This window comes from Dermacentor variabilis, chromosome 1 (genome assembly GCF_050947875.1).
Source record: "Dermacentor variabilis isolate Ectoservices chromosome 1, ASM5094787v1, whole genome shotgun sequence".
NCBI lineage: Eukaryota > Metazoa > Arthropoda > Arachnida > Ixodida > Ixodidae > Dermacentor > Dermacentor variabilis.
The window spans coordinates 287,251,100-287,266,330 of NC_134568.1; the positions used below are offsets into that span (position 1 = coordinate 287,251,100).

General features: G+C 44.9%; 1 protein-coding gene across 7 annotated transcripts in view; it reads right to left on the reverse strand.

Annotated features, from left to right (window-relative positions):
- The window catches only part of LOC142566709 (oxysterol-binding protein-related protein 6-like), a 147,555-nt gene that overhangs the window by 78,263 nt on the left and 54,061 nt on the right, over positions 1–15,231 (reverse strand). For 3 of the 7 annotated variants that reach the window (XM_075677589.1, XM_075677550.1, XM_075677600.1), the window contains exon 1: positions 4,933–5,047. The exons of 3 other annotated variants lie outside the window; for them this stretch is intronic. The gene's annotated coding sequence lies outside the window, so the exon portion shown is untranslated. One more of the 7 variants, XM_075677585.1, reaches the window with a different exon arrangement.

A 15,231-nucleotide genomic window follows, 5' to 3' on the forward strand; every position in this document is an offset into this window, starting at 1 on the left:
ACAGGCTATTTTTTCAATGGTTTTCTGTTAACACAAATATACCTCGAATTGGGGAGACTGTATTCTAAAAGTAAAAATTAATCCACTGCTGCAACAAATAAAAAAAAATTTTAAAAAGCTTTTGTGTGACAGCGAGAATGACAGAAATCCAAGGTAAATAAAAAATGGCAATTTAAAACGGTGCAATGTGAAATTACTGAAAAGGATTGTTCAAGTAGACAGATTACACAATCACAAATTGACTACTAATGAAGTCTGAAAGAGAGTTTCTATGCACACGTGATCATGTGATAGCATTCATTGACATGAACTAACCATGTCTACTGCATAAATGCAACGTCCACTTTTTTTCTGTCATACATCATGCTGCCTCATTAGCTCATAGTTTGAAATGCACAAACTAATAAAAAAAAAGTAAAGGTTGGCCAGCCTTTACTTTTTGTGAATTGGTATAATCTTGAATGGCTTTAATCGTAAGTGCTATTACTTTGGTTTTTGACATGATAATTTAAAGTGAATATTGGTTTATTGGAGTTTTAACATATATCTGAGCGTTCTCAGTAAACAGTCACCAAGAATATTGTCACACTTCTCAGGATGATTGCTTAATTTGTAAAATTCCTTGTGTAAATGTACTTAAATCTCTCAGAATCAAAATTTTCGAATTAATTTTCCATTTCTCTCTCTCTGTATACTTAAATTAGTTGCAGCCTTGTAGATAGTCTTATAATTATGTTTGTCTCAGTATACACTGTGCCAGCACTAAGACAGGAAGGTTGTTCCTGGGAACATTAATAATGATGATGGTGGTGATAAAAAAATTATGGGGTTTATTCTCCAAATCAATACAGGGACTACGAAAGACGCTGTAGTAGGGGGTTCCAGATTAATCTTGACTGCCCGGGGTAGTTTACCGTACAACCAAAGCACAGTACATAAAATGTTCTACCCTCATTGGAACGCAGCCATCATGGCCAGGAATCAAACCTGCAACATCAAGCACAGCAGCACCATGGTAGATCGTGATAGTGATCATATTACTTTGTTCCCTATCAGCTTAATTTTTGCTTGGAACAGTCCAAGATTAATAATCTTGTTAGCCCTTCGAAGAAGTTACTTTCATAGTATTGCTATGTTAACATCAACACCCATCATCTGTATTTCACAAGGCCAGCAAGGTTCGTGCTGGAATGCTGTCTCCGCATTTGGAATGAAATGTTTTGTCAGCAAAGTCTGATGTTGGGCCAGTTGGTGCATTGACAGTAATGTTTTGTCAGTTCACACAGCAATTTTGCCATTTTTACTGTTTGCTGACAATGTGAAAAGCCTCTAATGTGGTCAGAAATGCTTACGACAACCATGTTCTTCATCCAGACAGTGCAAGCATATATTGGTGTACTGTACTAAAAGTAGTCAAGTCCTAAATGCACCAAAAATGAAGGTTTTATTTCTACACAATATTCTGTCCCTGTTTGTCTTTTCACACAGTGATAAACAATGTCTTCCTTCCTGGCTTAATAAAACTTGTTGGGCGAGTTGGCCGATACACCAAGGAAATAAACATACTGCGCAAAATTGGGCTGCAGGAAACTACGAACCATTGAAAGTACTCAGACAGAACACCAAACCTCTCGCCTCCACATTCAGCACATAATGCAATGTGCACTTTGTGGTGTGTGGGGTAGAAGTGTCTTCGACAACTCCCAGTACTTTAGAATGTCATTCCCCCATTTGAGTAGGCCTCTGCTGCCTATTGTTATTGTTGTTGTTGTTGGTGGTGGTGGTGGTGGTGGTGATGATGACGATGACGACGATGCATTATTTCAAAGGCAGTGCAAAGTAGCTATGTATGGAATGGAGTACATTATACCAGAATCAACAATATACATCCACAATACTCGCAATGTACACATCTCCTCACAACATAAAAATTTGAAAGTTGCAAACACCTTTATGAACTGATTAATGGGTGGTATAATGGGTGCCTAGCGTCTAATGAAACGAACAAGGGAAATGATGCCATTGCAAAAATTTAGCTCCTCTCTGTATTCACAGTGCTCCAGTGTTGTGTTTAAGTACTTAGTTCTGTAGCCAATGTTTCTCTCCCCAGTGGTACCATGTTTTCGACCACATTTTATTTTAAAACAAGAAACCTAGTAGAGTTTTGCCACTACAGAAATGCAGCCGCCGTAGCAGGGATCGAGCCCACGAAAATGACACAGTGTAAATTAAATTATGGGGTTTTACATGCCAAAACCACTTTCTGATTATGGGGCACGCCGTAGTGGAGGACTCCGGAAATTTCGACCACCTGGAGTTCTTGAACGTGCACCTAAATCTAAGTACACATGTGTTTTCGTATGTTTTCACCCCCATGGCCGGGATTCGATCCCGCGACCTCGTGCTCAGCAGCCCACCACCATAGCCACTGAGCAACCACGGCGGGTGTCACTGTGTATGTACCCTTAATTGTTGTCTTTGTTAATATCCGAAACAGGAAACTGATGACAAATGAGGTTCAGTTACAAAATTCCCATTTCTCTGTATCAATGTGTCAAGGCATAACCTATGGTCCAATTTTGTAATTCAGCCAGAAGCAACAAATGGGCGATTTGACAGACTGATTGATTGCCTCATTGAGTGGTTCGTGCATCTGTTAATTTTTATGCCCTAAAGCTATACTCTGGTTATGAAGGACACTGTATTCAAAGGCTTCACCCGCAATTCACAGTATAGAGGTGTTCTTGCTTTCCATCCCCGTCCGAACACGGTCACTATGTCCACGAAAGTGAATATAGAAGAGGAAATGAACTATCGAACGTTAAGCATGAACAAATGTACCGTATGAAAATTTTCAAAATTTAGGTATGGCAATGATGGCAATGAAGGCAAAACACACACAGAAATACACACTCAATTTTATATTCAACAACCTTTACCAACCTGTCTAAGGTCTGGTTTTTCTAGTTTACTCTGCACAGTATGGTACGAGTCGATAGAGAACAGTATGACTTTGAAACTAAATATGCAGGGCACTGCAGAACAGCATAAAAATTATGGATCAACTGTAAAACACAAATACATCAGAAAACAGCATGAATTTTTAACATAACCAAGTGGAGACAAGTTTACATATATATATATATATATATATATATATATATATATATATATATATATATATATATATATATATATATATAGACGCACACACACGCACATTAAAAAGACTAACTCTGCTGTCAAGTTTTAAAGAAAATTTTGTATAAAATGCAGATGCACATACTACAGTAAAACCCTGTTACACAACTGAAGACCTGGGTGATATTTTTTATTTACACCCAAAGTGGCAGTCAAAATAATCCAAATGGACTCATCACATTCTCCTTCTGTGCAACACTCTATTGTGTGTGCAAGCGATGCAATATACAGAGCAGAATTTCCACAAGCGTGCTCACAGCTCAGGAGCCAAGAGGGTACAGAACAATGCAAGTTTTCAATCTGACTCTCGTTACAGCTACACTATCTCCTTGACATGTTCGTCATCAGCAGCTGCAGAAATGTTTGTGGGACATCCATTCTAAACAATAGTGCACTCCTTTGTCGCGTCACTTAAGATGACTGCATGATGAAGTAAGCGATGTATAACTTGCAGTATTGTTTCAACCCGGTGTGTCTGCTCGCGAGTGCAGTGCCTCACAGATGATAAAACTAAGGAGTGGCAAGTAACAATTTACAAATGCAACACATTTCAGTGGAATGAATGCACACACTTAAAGTCACTCACAGTATTTATTTCTTTTCTTCTATTCTCTTTTACTTTCAGTTTCCTAAATAAACGAAATTAAAAAAGCTATTACCACCGCGGCGAAAGGATTACACGAGCGATAATAGCATACAACGACCGAAATTCATCCTCACAACGTTAAAACCATTAAATATAGGCGCATGTGAACGCCTCACTCGGTTCTGGGGTGTCGCTAGCATAATCTAGACATTTCCCAAACACGACGCAAGGTAGGCGACATCGAAGTTGCATTGTATTTGGGAAGTCAGCACACATTTCAAGCGCGTCATTTTAGCAGCAACGACACAAATAGAAAGCAGTGGAGCACACAACAGTCACGTTTATCGCGACACTTGGTAATCACTGTTACCTTTCCGCAGGCGCTCAAGGTTACAGGTAGTACGTGTACAAGGAAACGTGGATGCCGTACTCACATCTACTCAGCAATACATAATGCAATCGAGCCTCCGCAATCATGAAAATATGTCTTTACAGTAAACGTGCGCTCGCAGCTGTTGTGTTTACTCGAAGACGGCGAACGTAAACCAGTGCGAGTAAAACAAACGTTAAAGCAATTACTCAGCAATTCCTTAGTCATCATCCATGCTGTCAATATGCGTTTTAATATCTCTTACAAAACGTATCTCGGCAAAATTGTCATCATCTCCGCTAACTCCCGTGCAAAGTATTGCACAAAATAATTCTGGCAAGCAGAAACTTAAACCAACCGCGACAGATGGATCCCGTAACGGCGACTGCAGCACCGGTGTCAAACGACCACTTTCGATCGCGATCATGCCCGATCCGGACAGAAATTCTAGACCGCGATTGGCTCCCTCACGCAGTTTGGGCAAAGGAACCAATTGCAACCGAGAAATTCCATCCGGATCGAGCTTGATCGCGATCAAAAGTGCGCCGTGTGACACCCGTATTACAAACAGTTGAGAAATCCTGACTCCGGCAAGCGCTGAGTTAGGCCTAGTAAGCGTTGCAAGAGGAACAAAAGCTTTCATGCAGTCTAGATAAGAAATAACCACTGATGACGAAGCGAACGACAAGACATGCACTCCTCGAACTGACTAGGGCGCAAGTCACGACAGAAAGCGCTCGCATATTACCCCATTGAACCCGCCACTCCTCCTTACCTCGGCAGCCGAGCAAGCCGACGAGCTGACCGCCGCACCGGAAATATTTTAACCGGAAGCCGGGAGCCTCGCCCACCAGCCCCACCTGGAAGGAAACCCTGCCAACCTAGCGTCGAAGGAAACTAACGGCGTGAGAATCGATAGCGCTGCAAAACTTTAGCTGCTCTCTGTATTCAATGAGCTCAGTGTTGTGCTTAAGTGCGTTGTTCCATATCCAGGGAAAACACGGGGAAGGCGGGAGATGGATATTCAAGACGATCAGCAAAACGAGAACAAGGTGAAAGCAGGAGCCAACATTTCGACAAGGGGACTTGTCTTCTTCAAGGCGACATACACATATGTCGTCGTGTCGTGTATATATGAATACATATGTCACCTTGAGGAAGACAAGTCCACTTGTCGAAACGTTGGCTCCTGCTTTCACCTTGTTCTCGTTTTGCGGATCGTCTTGTTCCATATCCACGGTTTCTCGTTTGTCTCTTAAGAAATAATTCGAAAATAGCAAAGTATTCCAAATGTACTTCAATATATACTGCATGCATGGAGCAACCGGCGCAACGAATGGCAAGCCGACGTCGTAGAACAGACACGTCATGCCTCTCTTACACCTACCCGCTGATGCATTTTGAAAACAGAAAACGTCAGGCGCCCACAACAACATTGGCTCTGCACTACATCGAAGCAGAGAAGATTCCACAGATGCCGTGTTGCAGTCTTCTTGCAAAAGTGCGCGCTCATTTAGTCACAGAAGGCGTTCCGATAAAGAGCGTATCGGGAAATTCGATTTATTCTGCAGCAAAGCAATAAAAAATGGGCGACGAACTATATTTTTTCTTTTTTTTTTCTGCAAAGGTGGTCCAGCAGTGCTTGAGAAAGAACAATTTAGAAAAAGTGCAGATGTCTCCGAATTTAATTGTCTATTTGTGTATTGTTGCTTAAGTTACTCAGATTAAATTTTGCATTCCTCCTAATTACATAATTAGTCTTAATTAATAAACTTCTCAAATACTATATTATTAGACGAAAAGTGTCAACGAGAAAATTGTAGAGCGACATGTAAAACTCCCAATACAGCTTTCTGTTGCTCAATACGTGCCACATAAAAGTGTTTTTCCGAGCGTGAAGCCCGGGAATACACGCAAAATTGCCGCGCGACTGGTCGCTCGAGGGACTTCGCGTGCATTCGTGGGCTTCTTTCACGCTCGGAAAACCACTCTTAAGTAGCACGCATTGAGCAACAGAAAGCTGTATCGGAAGTCCTTTATGTAATGATTTATAATTTTCTTCCTGACACTTTTGATCTAACTACAATATTTGAGAAGTTGATAAACCTAATTAAGCCAAGGGAACAGGCTGGCGTCAGGAAGGGATACTCTACAATGGATCACATCCATGTCATCAAAATCAGGTTGTCGAGAAATCCGCAGAGTACAATAAGCCTCTCCATATGGCTTTCATAGATTACGAAAAGACATTTGATTCAGTAGAGCTACCAGCAGCCATAGAGGCATTACGTAATCAAAGAGTACAGAACGCTTGTCGTGGAACTTATGGAAAAATGACAGACGCCCGTTCGCTTCGAGCGCATCAAGAAGACTCATATATTTTTTACTAGAAGGTATGGGAAAGGGGAGAGAGTAGAGAGAAAGGGAAAGTCACAATACACTGTGCCAAACAGGCTTTCTTGCACCCCGAACGTGCAAGCAGCCCGCTCCAAACCTGAAAGTCATCACCGCACCGCCCGTCGCTGTTCGTAGAACGCGCCCGCCAGTAATTTGCACGCAGCTTGAGGGGTGTCAAGTGTCCGGCGCTTCTGCCACAGCGACCTCAGTAGACACCCGCCGTGGTTGCTCAGTGGCTATGGTGTAGGCTGCTGAGTACGAGGTTGCGGGATCGAATCCCGGCCGCGGCGGCCGCATTTTTATGGGGGCGAAATGCGAAAACACCCGTGTACTTAGATTTAAGTGCACGTTAAAGAACCCAAGGTGGTCCAAATTTTCGGAGTCCTCCACTACGGCGTGCCTCATAATCAAAAAGTGGTTTTGGCACGTAAAACTGCATAATTAATAATAAAAAAATAGACCCCAGCAATGCCGTATTAGGTGGGGGAGTCCTCTTCGCCACATCGTCGGCGGCTCCCCGCGCGGGGGTGCTTTGGCTCCATAATGGAGGATATACAACAACGCTTACGTAAATACCTTGATTCTACAGCTACCTTAAAGAGGTCCTACGGAGGTTCTACAGCTACCTTAATTCTACCCAAATAAAGCAGGAAGATACATATAAAGAAAGGGGTCAGATAGGGAGACACAATCTCTCCAATGCTATTCACTGCGTGCTTGAAAGAAGTATTCAAGCTATTAAACTGGGAAGGCGTAGGAGTAAGGATCGACGGCGAATATCTCAGAGCCTTCGGTTTTCCGATGACATTGTTCTATTCAGCAGCAATGCAGACGAGTTACAACAAATGATCGAGGACCTTAACAGAGAGAGTGTAAAAGTGGGGTTGAATGATTAATATGCAGAATACAAAGATAATGATGAATAGCCGGGGAAGTGAACAAGAGTTCAAAATCGCCAGTCAGCCTCTAGAGTCTGTGAAGGAGCACGCTTACCTAGGTCAATTAATGACAGGGAACCCTGATCATGAGAAGGAAATTCATAAAAATGGGTTGGATCGCATATGACAGACATTGTCAACTCCTGACTGGAAGCTTACCATTATCATTGAAAAGGAAGGTGTACGATCAGTGCATTTTACCAGTGCTGACATATGGGCAGAGACTTGGAGACTGACAAAGATGCTTGAGAACAAGTTAAGGGACCGCGCAAAGAGCGATGGAACGAAGATTGCTATAGGTATAACGTTAAGGAGACAGAAAGAGAGCGGTTTGGATCAGAGAGCATACGGGTATAGACGATATTCTAATTGACATCAAGAGAAAAAAATGGAGCTGGGCAGGTCATTTAATGCGCGGGTTAGATAACCGTTGGACCATTAGGGTTACAGAATGGGTACCAAGAGAAGGGAAACGTAGTCGAGGACGGCATAAGACTAGGTGGGGCGATGAAATTAGGAAATTCGCGGGCGCTATTTGGAATCGGTTGGCGCAGGACAGGGGTATTTGGAGATCGCCGGGAAAGGCGTTTGTCCTGCAGTGGACATAAAGCAGGATGATGATGATGATGATGATGATGATGATGATGATGATGATTTATGTAATTAGGCGGGATAAAAAAAACTGAGTATCTCCAAGCGACGGCAAACAATACATTGGTTCTGTTCGGCTACGTGGCATTCGCATATTTAAGATCTTGGTTCATGATACTACGTATGATCACAATCAGAATTTTAAGAAACTGTAAACAAAAAAGAACTGGAACATAAAAAATATAGCGGTAAGAAAAGATAATAAAAGAAATAATCACTTCTTATATTACAGTGTATCTATACTACAAAATGATACCGCATATAATGATCCTACAAATATATTATACACTTTCTCATTCGGTAAGACAATTATACTAACCCCAAACATCCACAGAATATGTAAACGTCCTTATCCGAAACGCTGCATTTATTACCCTGCACGCCTCTTGGCAAAGGATCCGAGGAATATTAGAAAACGAAAACCTCAGACAGACACACAAGAAAAAAAATTTTTTATGCATTTGCGCAAAGAAAATTTTAAAAAAAGGTGTGTGGGGGGGGGGGGGAGGGGGAGTGAAGAGACTTGTGTGACCTAGCTCGCAGAATCGCAACCCGATTTCCGGCGAAGCTGTTTCTTTCGAGCAGTTGCATCAACAATTTCGACTGCCTATAACTAAGCCACACACTTGAAAACGTTACCCACATATGACCCATGACATGGACTCCATTTCGTGCAAACTTAGGTGGACTCTGGAATAACTGAGTTGCACGGTAAGGCACCAGTGGCACCATTACACCAGTGGCGTAACCAGGGGGGGGGGGGGGACACCTGGTACATGCCCCCCCCCCAAAAAAAAAATTTGGGTTAGTATTCAGTATGCGACATTCAGTATGCGACTGATGTGGCGTACAAAGTTCTCCCTCTTGATCTCACCGCGGCTCGGCTTTGTTCCCATGACGTCCGCGTCGCCCGCCTTGAGCCGTATACTGTTCAGCTCCAGGATGGTTTTTCCGCCTCCGAGGCTGATGTCACACTAAAAACAGATTGCGGACTGCGTCGAAGGCGAGGACACTGCCCACACGCACTGCCCACCGTTTTGTCCATCGTGTCTGTCGCTAAACGTATTGTGAATAGTCTTCTCATATGCCCCGCGTTTCCCCCCCCCCCTAATGTCGAGCACATTTTCCAAAACTACAGCATGGGGCGCATATGGCGAAAATCGGCTTGGTCAGGTCGATTACTTGATGCGGCAGACATATTACTCGCGCGGCAAATCGCAATGTTCAGGTATACCTAATTGAAGTGTTGACTAACTAACTTTTTTTAAAATTTTTCACTTTAGGGCGCATATTGCGGTTGCAAAATTGAAGACTGTAAAGTCAAGTGTGAGAAGTAGAAATCCAAGAAATAGCACCAGTTTTGATATAGAAGTCCTTTCACGCTTTTGGGGAAGGGTTAACGGGAACGCGAATGCATTTTGTGGCTAATTTAAGGACGGATATGTTGAAAGTGGTGCCACAGTCTTAGGATTTCGGGCCAAGCGGGCATGGGACGTGACTTCGCTACTATATTCACCTTCAATTTCGCTATTTCATCGTGCGCCCTAGATTGAATAATTAGAACGTTAATTAGTGAATCTTACAATTAGCTGATGTCGTTTATTAGCCGTGAAAACACTGGGAAGGTAAAGTGCTGTACGCTGCAGGTATACCCGCCCCGGTGGACCACCGGCTACGCATTCTGCTGCTCAGCACAAAGTCCGGCCGCGGCGCGGCAGCATTCCGATGTACAGGTGGAAGGCAAAAGCGATCGCGTACCGCGTGTTGGTCTCTCATAGCACCTGTGTTGCTTTGGGACGCTGAAGTCCATCAATAAACCATGTCATTGCCTAGTAATTTACACCCCTAAGGGTGTTTGGAAGTGTCAGTAACTCACCCCGACGCGTCAATCAAAACGGCGACCAGGGTGTCGTATCGAAAAAAAAATATATATATATATATATATATATATATATATATATATATATATATATATATATATATATATATATATATATACAGTATATTGGTGCGGTTCAGGTTCAACTGGCTCCAATTACTTCCGGTTCAGTTGCGGTTCGCAGAAAAAAATGTATAACGGTTCGCAAACCGGTTCGCAAAACCGGTTTGGCGCAGTCCATTTTATCCTGCCCCATGGTGATACAGTACCATGGACTTGTCCGCATGGCGCATGCGCAAGTTTTATAAAGCGGAGACAGAAATTTACGTATGAATTACACAGACACGGAAGAATTTTCATGCACATAATAAAGACGGAGGTAATTATTGAGAATCCCTGCGTCAGCGTATAAGGTCTGCGTAGCTTCCACGGAACACAACTGGCATGGCCGACTTCGGAAGTGCAAGCGTCTCTGCCGAGGTGGCCGTATAATTAAGTTACCAGCACATATATATGTCACAGCAGCAGAGTCAGTCAATTTTCGTTTTCCTTCAGTTTTGACTACATGGCCGGTGGTGAGTGAACCGTGGCATGCGATCAATGGTGTCGAAGACAGCGCCACCCCTCCCCCCCCCCCGAATCCACATTGCATTACATAAATTACAGTTTCACACTTCTAGTCTGTAGCAAAGAAAGAAGCCAGCATTTGACATTTCGCTCAGTTTGCTGTTTTTTTTTTTTTTTTTTTTTTAGAAGCAGGCAAAGACATAGATGCGTCTGAACGATGAACAAGGACGGTTTGTGCTGAATCGTACATCCTTACTGTGCATTTGCACGAGGCGCGTAGTCTCGCGCTGGCTCAGGTCAGACAACAGAGTCAGAAGCAGTCCCACTGTGCCGCACGAACAGTAACTGCACACCTCGAAGAGCGTTGTACTCTGCTTGGCTAAGCACCAAACGTGCGTTGAGCCGTGACACGTAACAAAAGCAGATTTCTCGTGGCCGTTTACTGCTGCGGTTACCACTCACTGGGAAGGTGACTGCATTCATTAGCGACCGCAGTGCTGTGCGTGCTTACAACAAGTAATGCGGCTGAAATCGTTGGTATCCCTCCTGAGAACATCGTCGTTCCCGCTCCCCGTGTTTATCTACAGTTTATCTATAGCTGTAGTAAGAGATTGACCTAACGGCCATATTGGGAAGGTCACCAGAAGTTTTGATTACGTGGAGCTCCTAAACAGCTTTTGGGCTGCGGAACACAACTGGCATGGCCGACTTCGGAGGTGTAAGCGTCTCTGCCGAGGTGGCCGTATAAGCTACCAGCGCACATATATATGTCACCATTCTCGCACACAACGCAACTCGTGAGTAGTAACAATCTGCTAGTAAGGCAGTGCGCCGATTGCACAAGCAGTTATTCGAACAATTGTGCAAACTATTGAGCACCTGTTGTAGCCTTATATGCTTGGACCATTTCGTGCGAACCGGTAACCGTTATTACTATTATTATTTTTTCCGGTTCAGGTTTGGTTCCTGTTCAGGCACGTTACTAAAATATTGGTACGTGTTCGGGTTCAGTTCCGTGCAAAATTGCTATTCGGGTTCGGGTACGGTTCGACATCCTGATTGTTACATCTTTCTAAGAGAACCAGTCTTTCCCGTATACACGACATTATAAAATGATGTTATAAATATTTCATAATGAAGTGGGACCGATGTAAACACCGCGGGTAGGATAAAATGGTCCAAACGGTATGCACTCGAGAAGTTCGTATTACTGCCGTTATGCTGTTTATACGTCTTTACTGAGGAGGTGACCGGGACACGGGCACCGCAGATCTGCCAAGTGCAGATCAGCTAGCAGTTCATTCATTCATTCATTCATTCATTCATTCATTCATTCATTCATTCATTCATTCATTCATTATACAACACACGTTATCGAAAAAAAAATTCTGTACTTAACTATATAGCGTGCAAGCGCGCTTCCAAGCTGGAATGTGCACACGTTATCTATTGCCAAATCCTTGAGGACGCACAGTACTTCATCGCGGGCATTCTACAGGGTTATAGCAGAACGGCAGGACATTGAACCGCAGATAAATACAACTCACAGAAGGTACTTTAGATGGAAGGAAGGCAAAAAGGAGCACAACACAATGATCACTGCGCGACATATGAAACACGGCGACCCTATCGGTATTCGTGTTTATAGCCGTGCTTTGCGAGACACTGGTCGGTCCGGTGACCATCTGTGTGTTCCGTTTAAATACAGGGTTGAATATGAAGTATGACTCCCTTGGCCTCCTTGGGGCAAAGGTGAAGGAGGGGGGGGGGTCGCATTTCGATGAGGGCGAAGTGCAAAAAACGCCAGTGACCCGTGAATTGGGTGCACGGTATAAAGAACTCCAGCAGGTCAAAATTAATCCGCAGTCCTCCACTACGGCGTGCGCCTCATAATCAGATAGTGGTTTTGGCACGTGTACCCTAAAAATTAATTTTTTTTTATATGCGTGAGCTCAGTCGAGGTGGGTAGAAGCCTCAAGTGAGAGAGCGACCGGTAGTACAGAGCCGATCACTGCACGGGCCTGCCACAAACAGTTAAAGCCCGGGCCCGGCCCGAGCCCGTCGCTCCAAGACCGGGACAGGGCGGGCCCGCTGGAGGAACTTACTCTATATATACTTGCCTAAAAAGTGTGATGGCCTCGGCAGTGTATTCTAAGAAATTACAATAAAGCCACACGCAGTGACAATAAAACACAGCGAACAGATATTTTACTACATAGCACGTGCGCAGCTAACCTGAAAAAGCCGACAGAAGTAAAACGTGGGTTAAAAATTTCTGGCAAAGCATTTTATTGTACACAAGCGCGTAGAATTCGTGCGTGTACTTTATGTTGTAAACACCCAGAATTATGCACACCAGTGCAATATGCGACAACTTCGCCAGAAGACGAAGCAATGACAGCGATAACGAGGTTTAGTGTTGCGCACTAGCTCCTCGCACGACGTTTTAACAATGCGCGGAGGCGACATATGGCGCCATACGCAGCACGCGAGACTATACTGCTGCTGCTGCGCAGTAGGAACGGTGACCTCTGACCTGCCGTGTAGCCACTACGCTGCAGCGTGAAGAACGTTGGCGACGGCGTTAACTGGTGTTGCACCTCAATGGCGCACTCGATGATAGAGAGAGAAAACCGGAAAACATTTTGGCAATTCGCACCGCTAGATTTAGCTCCACGTTTACTGCTCTTTCCACCAAGGTCATATATAGTGTATGCACCACAGTGCGGTGAGCAGACAACTTCTCGGCATAGGAACGCTCATGTGTGAGCGCACAACGCTAATGCTGCAGCTGTATACGAACTAGAACGCTGCAGCCCTGGCTACGACAGAGCCGATTGAGCGAAGCGCGAGGGTGATTCACTTTGTTACACAGCGTGGAACACGATAGCGTACTATATAGATATATAGCTCGGTCTCATACCCTTCGTTAGCGTGACCTGGCTTCGACGCCTTTGTAGCTAAACGCAACCCTCCATGCGCGGGCTACGCGCATGCGCGTCGATAGTGTGACAGCACGACGGCGGCGGCGCGAGAAACTTAATGTTCGAACACGCATATTCTAACTTGGGCACGAAAAAAAAAAAAAAATAAGGTGGGAAATGTACTGCCATACCAACCCATCTGAGCCCACGACGAAACAATTCTCACAGATAAATTCAGGGCTCACGAGGAACACTGCGAATACAGTTAAGGCGGAAGCTATCTATGCGTACTGCTACCATAAAGTTATGTGGCGCAATAAACAACAAAAACAAAAACGGCGAAATGACACATGTGGAATATCATAACCGCAATCGCGAAAAACCGCAATCGCGAAAAGCGGCAGCAGTCTGACCTCATTAAGAGCGTTTTGTAGCACGTTTTCGTCAAGCCCGACTAATTTGTTCCTGAGCCGAGTTCTCATTCAAAATTGATCTCTTCCAACCAGGACTTCGCAATAGTTTCCAGCCCGCTGATGCGACGCTTGTGGCGTCGGAAGTGGACTGGCGGGGTGGAGGTTCGGCGGCAGCTGGTGCACGCATCAACATGAGACAGCTTCATCGCATACGCACGAACGCTCATGTCCATTAGGTCTAGTTAATGTCAGTGCCCTCTTTTGTAAACACTTAAGTAAGGTAGGCAAAGTCGAACACCGTGAGTCGAACGAAGTAATCAGCGTTCAACTCGCGGGCGTCCATCTTAATTGGTGCACCTTCACGAACATATTAAAGCAGCAGCGGTTTCTGTATACGTTAGTGAATATGTCTCCCTTCATTTCTCTCAAGCAACTGTCATTGCCAAAATATTGAAATAGTTTGGCTGTCAGGATCGAGAACGAAGTAAGACGGTTTCGCGATAGTGCTTCGAAGTACTGCGCCCTACTGCCTGGTACTGCCTCCGTTAAGCAGCAAATACCATGGCGACGACGTCAGACAAGGACTATAGGAACGACGCCACCGGGAACGACGGCGCACCTCACCTGCTTTTTTTTTTTTTCTTCTAACAAGCGTACCTATGAACGGCAAAAAAGAAAAGATAGGCAGACGAGTGGAGAGCGAGGGGAATTGTGTACGCTCGCAGAGAACCGTTGGGTGCTCGCCTTATCGCCGCCTAGGAAGTGAGTCGAACTTCGGACCCTGACCGTTTCCTCCGGCGAAGCCCCGCTGGCGCCGCTGCAGACACAGCCCGCAAGCGGCCGGAAGCCGACGCTGCTGCGCGACAGTCCCGCAAGGACCTTACTGCGAACGAGATCCACCTCAGCGTGAGTACAAAAGCTACCATTGGACGTGAATGCGCGGCGACTGTATGCATATACGTTTGCAACCATATAAAGGCCGTTCTCGAGGGCTTGTCAGGATACGACCAGCCGAACGGAGAAAGCAACACCGGTGCGCCTCCATCGTGAGGACCGCGCTCGACGTCGCTCTCTCCGCTCGGGTGCCGAGCCGCTCGGCTAATGTATTTACACGCGCTAAGCATCCGTGGCGCCATCTCTTCCGCCCGCGCTGCTCACATACTGCACTGGGTTCGTTGCGGTGGGGCGTTGGCTTCGGCAAACAGCCCGCGGCGCCGCTTCTGCTCGTTATTTGTTGCACGCGAGAGGTCGTGCTTGTTGACAGGGCTCGCGGACACGTATACGACGGCCACGCCCGACCGCGAT